The sequence below is a fragment of the Carlito syrichta genome, unplaced genomic scaffold (assembly GCF_000164805.1).
Source record: "Carlito syrichta isolate Samal-C Ts95f unplaced genomic scaffold, Tarsius_syrichta-2.0.1 Scaffold301780, whole genome shotgun sequence".
In the NCBI taxonomy this organism is placed as follows: Eukaryota; Metazoa; Chordata; class Mammalia; order Primates; family Tarsiidae; genus Carlito; species Carlito syrichta.
The window spans coordinates 169588-177250 of NW_007245876.1; the positions used below are offsets into that span (position 1 = coordinate 169588).

At 48.1% G+C, this 7663-nt stretch overlaps 1 protein-coding gene across 9 annotated transcripts in view; it reads right to left on the reverse strand.

Annotated features, from left to right (window-relative positions):
* Positions 1–3992, reverse strand: part of OGDHL (oxoglutarate dehydrogenase like) — a 29300-nt gene extending 25308 nt beyond the window's left edge. For 6 of the 9 annotated variants that reach the window (XR_002481817.1, XR_002481816.1, XM_021710987.1 and 3 more), the window contains exon 1: positions 3854–3986. The gene's annotated coding sequence lies outside the window, so the exon portion shown is untranslated. Of the gene's footprint in view, positions 1–3853 lie in introns of all 9 variants that reach the window. The other 3 variants (XM_021710984.1, XM_021710988.1, XM_021710986.1) reach the window with 1 other exon arrangement.
* Positions 3993–7663: the final 3671 nt, after the last annotated feature.

A 7663-nucleotide genomic window follows, 5' to 3' on the forward strand; every position in this document is an offset into this window, starting at 1 on the left:
AAAAGAGAGAGAGAGACAATACCAGGACAGAAAGAGGCTCTGTTAGCCATTCATTTGCTCACCTGACACTTGTCAGTCCTGCCAGGCAGGTGGCCCTGGGCTAGGCAGTGATGTGACAGAGGTGAATGCAACACTCTCCCAGCCTCCTAGGTTCACTGCCTAGTAGGAGATACCAGCTCAATAAACTCCATCAACAGATATAGAGTATCTCTGAGCTCCACTCACTGCAGCTCACACTCTCTCCCTGCTAGTCCCCAAAACCTGATGCAGAAACATGTACCACCCAGGCCTTGCCTTAGGGAGGGGCTAGGTCCTGGAGCCCACTCAGAGGGTCACAGGGCATGTACAGAAAGTACCCACAAGAAGAAGAAGGACTCAGGGCTTGGGACTGGGTGTGCCATGCGTGGTCAGGAAAAAGCAGAAAGAAACATCTGTGAGCAAAGGCACGGAGGAATGAGGGATGGTGGAGATACACTATCTCAGGAGGCCCATGGCCCTCCTGGGTCTCCAGCTGTAGAGACCAAAAATGACCAGTGGCTCCCTCTCATTACAATGCTGGCCTAGAGAGCCCTACCGCCCAGGCAGTCAGAGGCCCTACTTCACAGTGGAGAGGACTAAGGTCCAAAGTGGTGCAGGACAAAATGGAAAGCAGCCCTAGGCCCAGTCCAGCTCTAGGGGCTGATACCGCCATCCTTGGCTCTCACACCCTGCCTACGCTGAGAGCTCACACTTGGGACCAATGCCACTCAGGACAGCTAACAGCGCAGGTGGGTATGCACAGGCTAGAAGACCACCCAGGCAGGGTGTAACCAGAACCTGGAGCTCATCTCCCCCATTATGTCACCAGCCCTTTCTCAGGGAAAATTCCTGAATGATGAGCTTTCAATAGCAGAGGCTTTCTCTACCTTCAGAGAACAGGGGTTCTAACAGCCTGCTCCAATTCTGGAGAAGCCCTGGGGCTCCCTATCCAGGTAGGGTGGGGATTGACAGAACCTATTGAGGCCACTGTTGCCCCAGTCCCCTGCTAACTCATGCTACACAGGATATGTAAGGTGGAACCTCTGTTCCCCCACCCCCATGACTGGGAGCAGAACCCCCTCCTCTGCCCTAGCCCAGTCACTACCTGGACACAGAACAGCTCCCCTTGAACACCAGTTAATGCCCTTCCGCCCAGAGAGCCCCAGCCTGTGAGCTGGGTGCAGCGCCAGAACCACCCTACCAAGGACCACACAAGCAGGAGGAGCCCACCGCCCATGCACAGCTCAGTCCCTAGAAAACATGTATTCCGGGGCATAATTGACTCCCAGGTCCTGACTGGGCTCTGAGCCAATGTTCAGCCAAGTGTCCTCAGTCAACAGGCTTTCTGCCCCAGCCCTCCACCCCTCTCCTGCCATCAGCTCAACCAAGTCACCAGGGGCCTACTGGCTGGACTTTCCATAAAAGGTCAAGCCCCATTGGAGGGCAGGGCTCAGCCTGCCTCTGCCTTCCCTTCCTCCTCCTCTCCCTTCAAAATTACATGAGCCAGAGGGATGTTACGGGGAGGGGTTGTGTCAGTGGAGGAAGAGTGAATGCCTCAGGGCAAACAGCAGCAAGTCTGAACAGAGGAAAAATTTTAAAACAAAAATATGTTTCACTGCAGGAAGAAAGAAGGTGAGCTTAGCAGGATTCAGAGCCCCAAGTGCCCCAAGCTTCTCTCCCACACACTCAACCCCTGAGGCTTCAGGGTGGGCCCAGCCTTACAAACCAGTGACGCCAGCCCCTCAAGTGAGGGCCTCTAGAAGCCAGCTCATTTTGGAGTAGCAGCACCTCTCCAAGTGGAGGGCATAGGCTCTGGGGTCAGACAGCCAGAATCCCAATTCCTGTTCTGCCTCTGACCATCCCAAAGGTCTAGGTAAATAGAGGGCTGTGCTAGCCCAGGTGAGCACCAAGCCCAGGAGCTCCCGAAGAGCAGGGAGAATCTTCTAGGGCATCAAAAAGAACCCAAACAACAACCCAGGAAAGCTGTGTCATCCCCATTCAATGGCAAAAGAACTAAACACCAAAACCACTTTCATGGGAATAAAAATAAGAGCACATAGGGAGCACTGATTCTGGGGCAGACACTTTGTTCGTTTAATCCTCTCAGCATCCCATAAGGTGGACACTTTACAAACGGAAGTTAAAGCACAAGAAGCTAAGCTGGTGAGTGATGGGCTCTGTGTGGTTCCAGGGATTGTGCTCTCCTCACTGCAGAGTAAGATGTAAGCGCAGATTTCTCTTAGGAAAAATGCACTTTTCATCAGCTGTAACCAGAGCTGTTCTCTCTATCAGCCCCACCTCCACCCCGACCCCCACAGGGGAATGGGGCAGTTCCAGCCAGACAGGGACAAAGTCTGGCTGTGTCCAACCTGGCCTGGTGTAGGAACACTGTGTTTTTACAAATACTAAACAGTCTGGGGCGGTCACTGGACACTGCTACGGACTTCAGCCTGGCGGGAGGGCAGCCACAGTCACCCCTACCCCCATCCCAGCAGGGCCTGAGGATTCAAGAAGTCCTGGAGAACTCAGGATGTAAAGCCACAGCCACAGCCAACCCTGCTAGTGTCTGCACATATTGTCAAAGGCAGCAGTAAGGAGTTGAGTCAGGAGCCCTGCCCAGCCCAGTCTCCAGCAGACAGCTCTGGGGGTCTCCTCTCTGGGGACAAGGTCTTGCAGCATCCCCAATGCAACCTCAGAACACAAACAACTGCAGACACCCATGGCCACTAAGACTATCACACACAAGGCTCTGTCCAGAGTGTCCTGATAAGGACTGCTCCCTAATGCTCCCATTGTAGAGATAGTTAACAGAGGTCAGGAGAGGAGAAGGGCTCTCCCCAAGATCTCAAAGCTGGGCAGCAACAGTCTGGATTCTCACTGCTGCAGGCCAACTCTGGCCCCGCATTCTGAGAACTGGATGAGCTTTACTCAGGAATAAACCCCAACTCTAGTTTTCTGAATCCAAGAGAAGGTAGGCCACGGCCTGAGGTGGGGGAAGGGAGGGGATGTGCTTCTTTTCTTGGCAGAGATGAAGGACCTGAGCTAAAGACCCAGAAGAGGGGAAATCACAGAAATAGGTGGAGCCTCTTCCAAGATGCCCCTGGATGTGTGGGGAGGGGCTGCAAGGGCTTGTTTGGGCCCAGAAAAGGAGGGCTGTCAGAGAGAGGCCCTAGGGATCGTTTCACGCCTATTGCAGCTTGCTGGGGCCTCTGGTGTACCCTGTCCACCCACCCAACATCTCCCTGGGCGTGGAAGAAGCACTTCCCATGCTAGCTGCGACCTAAGGCCAGGATGGCCTGTCTTGGGGCCTCAGTTTCCTCACCTGTGAGCAGAGATTGCGGTTTAAAACCCTCTAAAAGGGTTCTTCGAAGTCCTGAGACTTCGAAGCCTGAGGATCCCACCAGACGCACAACGCAGGAGCCTCCCTATCATTAGCGCGCCTCTCCGCAGCCTCGGTCCCTGAAAAGAGAGAGAAGCGGTAGCCCCTCCCCAGGCCACAGAAGGCAGGGTGGACAGTCTGTAGTCTTCAGGCCGGAGAAACCCTCGCTGATGCCTAAAACTCCACCGCGAGCGCCTCTCTCCTTAACGCAAAATCCTGCACTCTCCGGGTAGAACGCGCTAAGGACTGAGTAAGGGTCCCCAGGGAGGCCACGGTCAGCCTAGGACGGAACCAAGGTCACGGTCTCTTCCCCCCCCCCGCCGGGCAGGGCCAGGCGCAAGACTACAAGCAGCGGCCCCCCAGGATCCGGGAAAGAGGAGCGGAGGGCCTGGCCCCCAAAGACTGCAGGAGAAGAGGCGGCGCAGGAACCGGGAGGAGACGAGCCGCCGCGCTCACCGGGCGGGCGGTGGTCCGCGCGGCGGCGAGGTCCGAAGGCTGCAGGTCAGGGGGCCGCGAGGAAGGGGTGCGCGGCGCGGTGTGCCAATTACCTGGGTCACGTGACGCGACCGCCCACGAGTGCGCGCCCCGGAGACTCTGCGCGTCGTGACGTCTCCACGGACGCCCCGCCCCGGGGCTGGCGCTGTCCGCGGTGCTGACGACCCAGGTCCAAGGTCCCTCGGGCCGGAAGGGTGCAGATCACTCAGACCGCAGGACCAACACTGCTGAGCCCCTGAATCCCAGCGTCCTCGTCCTAAAACTGAAGAGAATGTACCAGAAAATAAGCAACCGTTTGTGTGTAGGAGAAGGTATTCTTTGTTTTATCGTTTGTAAAGTGGAAATGTTATTGAAAATTCCACTCTTGGAGATGTTTTGAAGAAAAGATGGTGAGATAATGCATGGAAAGGGTTTTGTCACAAAGCCTGATACACATTTCACCCATCTATTCTCCCATTGATGGTGAGCTAGGCTGCCCTCACCACTCTGTTGCCTCCAGCAGTGCTGCAAGGAACATCTGTGTACACATTCCCTTAGAATCCTGTGCAAAAAAATTTATATGGAATACATATGTGTGTGTATACATATATATTTGTGTGTGTGTGTGTGTGTGTGTGTGTGTGTGTGTGTGTGTGTGTGTGTATGATGGAGTAAGGGAACCAGATTTCAGAGATATTTAGGAGTCAGATCCATGGGTTTTAGTGGTTGACTGAATATATATATATACTGAATTGCTAGGTAATGAGTATATACAGAGGGTGCCAAAAATGTGTATACACATTTTAAGAAAGGAAAAATCTGTATTAAGGTGAATACAAGTCATATTTGACTTCTCAAATTACAAGAGGTTCTCAAAGTGGTTACTATCAGTATCCAGATACTTCTGGTTATGGTAAACATCTCAACACCTCTTAAAATTTGTATACATTTTTGGCACTCCCATATATACTTGACTCAGCAGTGTCAGATTGCTGCTCAACCTGAAGTCCCCCAAAAGTTGTTTATTTGGCATTCAATGGTCAAGGACCACACCTGTTTCAATTACTGTTGAATCATCAGCACTTAGCATAATGTCCAGCTCATAGTATTTTTTCTATAAATATTTGTCGAATGAATGACTGAATGAGTAAACGGACAGTTGACTTGAGTCCTGAGGGATGGGTATGAGTTTGTCTGGAATTCTTTGATTACAAGCACTAGAAATGATCCAGCTAGCTTAAGCGGAAAAAGAACTGATATGGAGATTGGTATACAAAGCAATTCACAGAATCAGAGGAACAGAGGAGAGCTGAAAAATTAGTCTTGGAAAGCAGGACTGAGCCAGAGAGAAATTGTCTCTTCAAGACTCTTCTGATGCTCAAAATTCAAATTCTAGGAAGAGAGAAGCTAAATGATCTGACAGCCTGAAGTGGGGAAGAGGAGGCCTGGAGTCATTCATTTGAACCACACATAGATTGAGAGGCAAGGCAGATGGTTTATGTGATGCTGGTATCAGACTCTGCGCATCTGAAGAAATCAGAGTGGGTTTTGGGAAGGAAAAAGCAGCCCAGGTACTGAGGACCTCCAGAGGAGGAAACACCATAGGCAAAGGAAAAGTTGTATGAGGGTCTAGGGGAACAGGAAGTGCCAAGATACCTGAAGGAGACTGACAGCCTGGACTAGTGGGACTGGGCTTTGAGTACCATACTAAGGGGTATGAACTCTATCTAGTAGGCCATAGGGTACCAACAATGTTTTAAGCTGTGAATGACATGGTCAGATTTGTTTTATAAAAAGCTTTCTTTGGCAGTTGGAAAGAGGATGGAGTGGTAAAAGGTGAGAGGGAAAATGTACTTGCAGTAGAGATGGAGTAAGAAAGCCAGATCTAAGAGACATTTAGGAGTCAGCTCTATAGAGTTTAGTGGTCAAATGGGTATGAAGGTGGGGACAATACTACCCAGGTTTCTGGTTTTAGTAACTGGGGACACAGTAGGTCTTCTCAGGAAACTGGGAAACAGAAGATGCAGTTTGGGGAAGTAGAGGGAAAATATCAGAGCCACCTGTTTGATGGTAGAGTCTAGATGATGGGTATCAAGGTGTCCTCTGTAAAATTCTTAAGAACAGCAGGCAGGAACAAAACCCTAGCAAATCAAAAGACGTCAGAGCCTTTTAGCCTTCCAACCTAATTGATGCTCTGCTAATTATCCTGATTAGAGCAAATATTTAGGGCAATCAAGGCTCCCCTGAGGGTGATTGCCATTCTCAGAATCCTGGGAGGACTTGAGACAGTGGCTGTAGGTTCTGCAAAGATCTTCAGAAGCAGACACCTTCCTTTTCTTCCGTGTGTGTGTGTGTTTGTGTGTGTGTGTGTGTGAAAGAGAGAGAGAAAGAGAGAGAGACAGACAGAGAGAGAGAGAGAGAGAGAGAACACATGCAAGTTTTGATTTATTCTGGTTGTTCAGGTTTTAAGTAATACAGAGGGATACAGAGCAAAATATAAAAAGCTCCCTTCCTCCTGCCCTGACCCTCACCTTTGTTCCTCTCCAGAAATAACCACTAGCCAATTTGGCTAACATTTTCACAAAGGGTTTATGCATTTACATACATATGCTTGTACAAATACACACTTACAAAAACATAAAACGGTTCACACTAGAATATAGTTCCACAACTTGCTTCCTTTCCCTTTTGTCTTGAAAGTTTTTATTTTAATCTTAGTACATGTAGAGCCACCGCATTCTTTTTTTTTTTTTAACTTTATCACCTCATTCTTTTTAATGGGTATGTTGTACTCATTGTAGGGTATGTAATGACTGTCACTTCTCTCCTGTTGAATAGACATTTATGCTGTTTTTGACAGAAAAGATTTTTAAAAGTCCTTCTATATATACCCTTTAGCACATGTATTCAACTACTTTGATAAGACTGATTTTTAAAAGAAGTCTAACACTGGGTTGAAAAATATACATGTTTGAGAATTTATTATGTATAGTCTTTAGTAAGACCATCCAAATTAATGCTTTCTTGTGAATGTTTTTGAGTTCCCATTCCCTCATGTTCTTGCCAAGACTTGTTAGTATCCGTTTTTAAAAAGTTGTGCCAATCTGATAGGTGAAGAAAGCTCTCATTTTGCTTTTGTTTGCATAATACTGATAAGTGATGTTGAAAATCTTTTTATATGTTTATTATTTTGTATTCTTTTTCTGTGAATTGCCTATTGACAGTCTTTGCCATCTTTCTATGGGTTGCTTATATTTTTCTTATGGTTTCATATCTATTCTGTACATATTCTGGATAAGGATACTTTGTTATTTATGTTGCAAACATTTCTCCCAGTTTATTGCTTGTCTTCAACTTTGTTTATGAATGCTTTGGTCACATTCACGTAACTTTTATTAGAGTGTTAGTTGTTCTATTTTATTCTTAGTCATTGTTGTTAGCCTCTTACTGTGCCTGATTTATAAATTAAACTTCATCACAGATATGTGTGCATAGGAAAAAACTACTATGTATATATATGGTTTGGTACTTATCTGAGATTTCAGGCATCCCCCAGGGGCTTTGGGAGGATAAGGGAGGGGACTACATTATAAAATATTTCCATCACCACAAGAATCCCTCATGTTATCCTCCTATAGCCACGTCTTCCACCTTACCCCCTTCATAATCCCTACAAACCATTAATCAAGTCTCCATTTCTGTAATTTTGTCATTCAAGAATGTTATACATAAATGGCTTCATATAGTAAGTAGCCTTTAGGGGTTCACTTTTTTTTCACCTAGTATACTTCT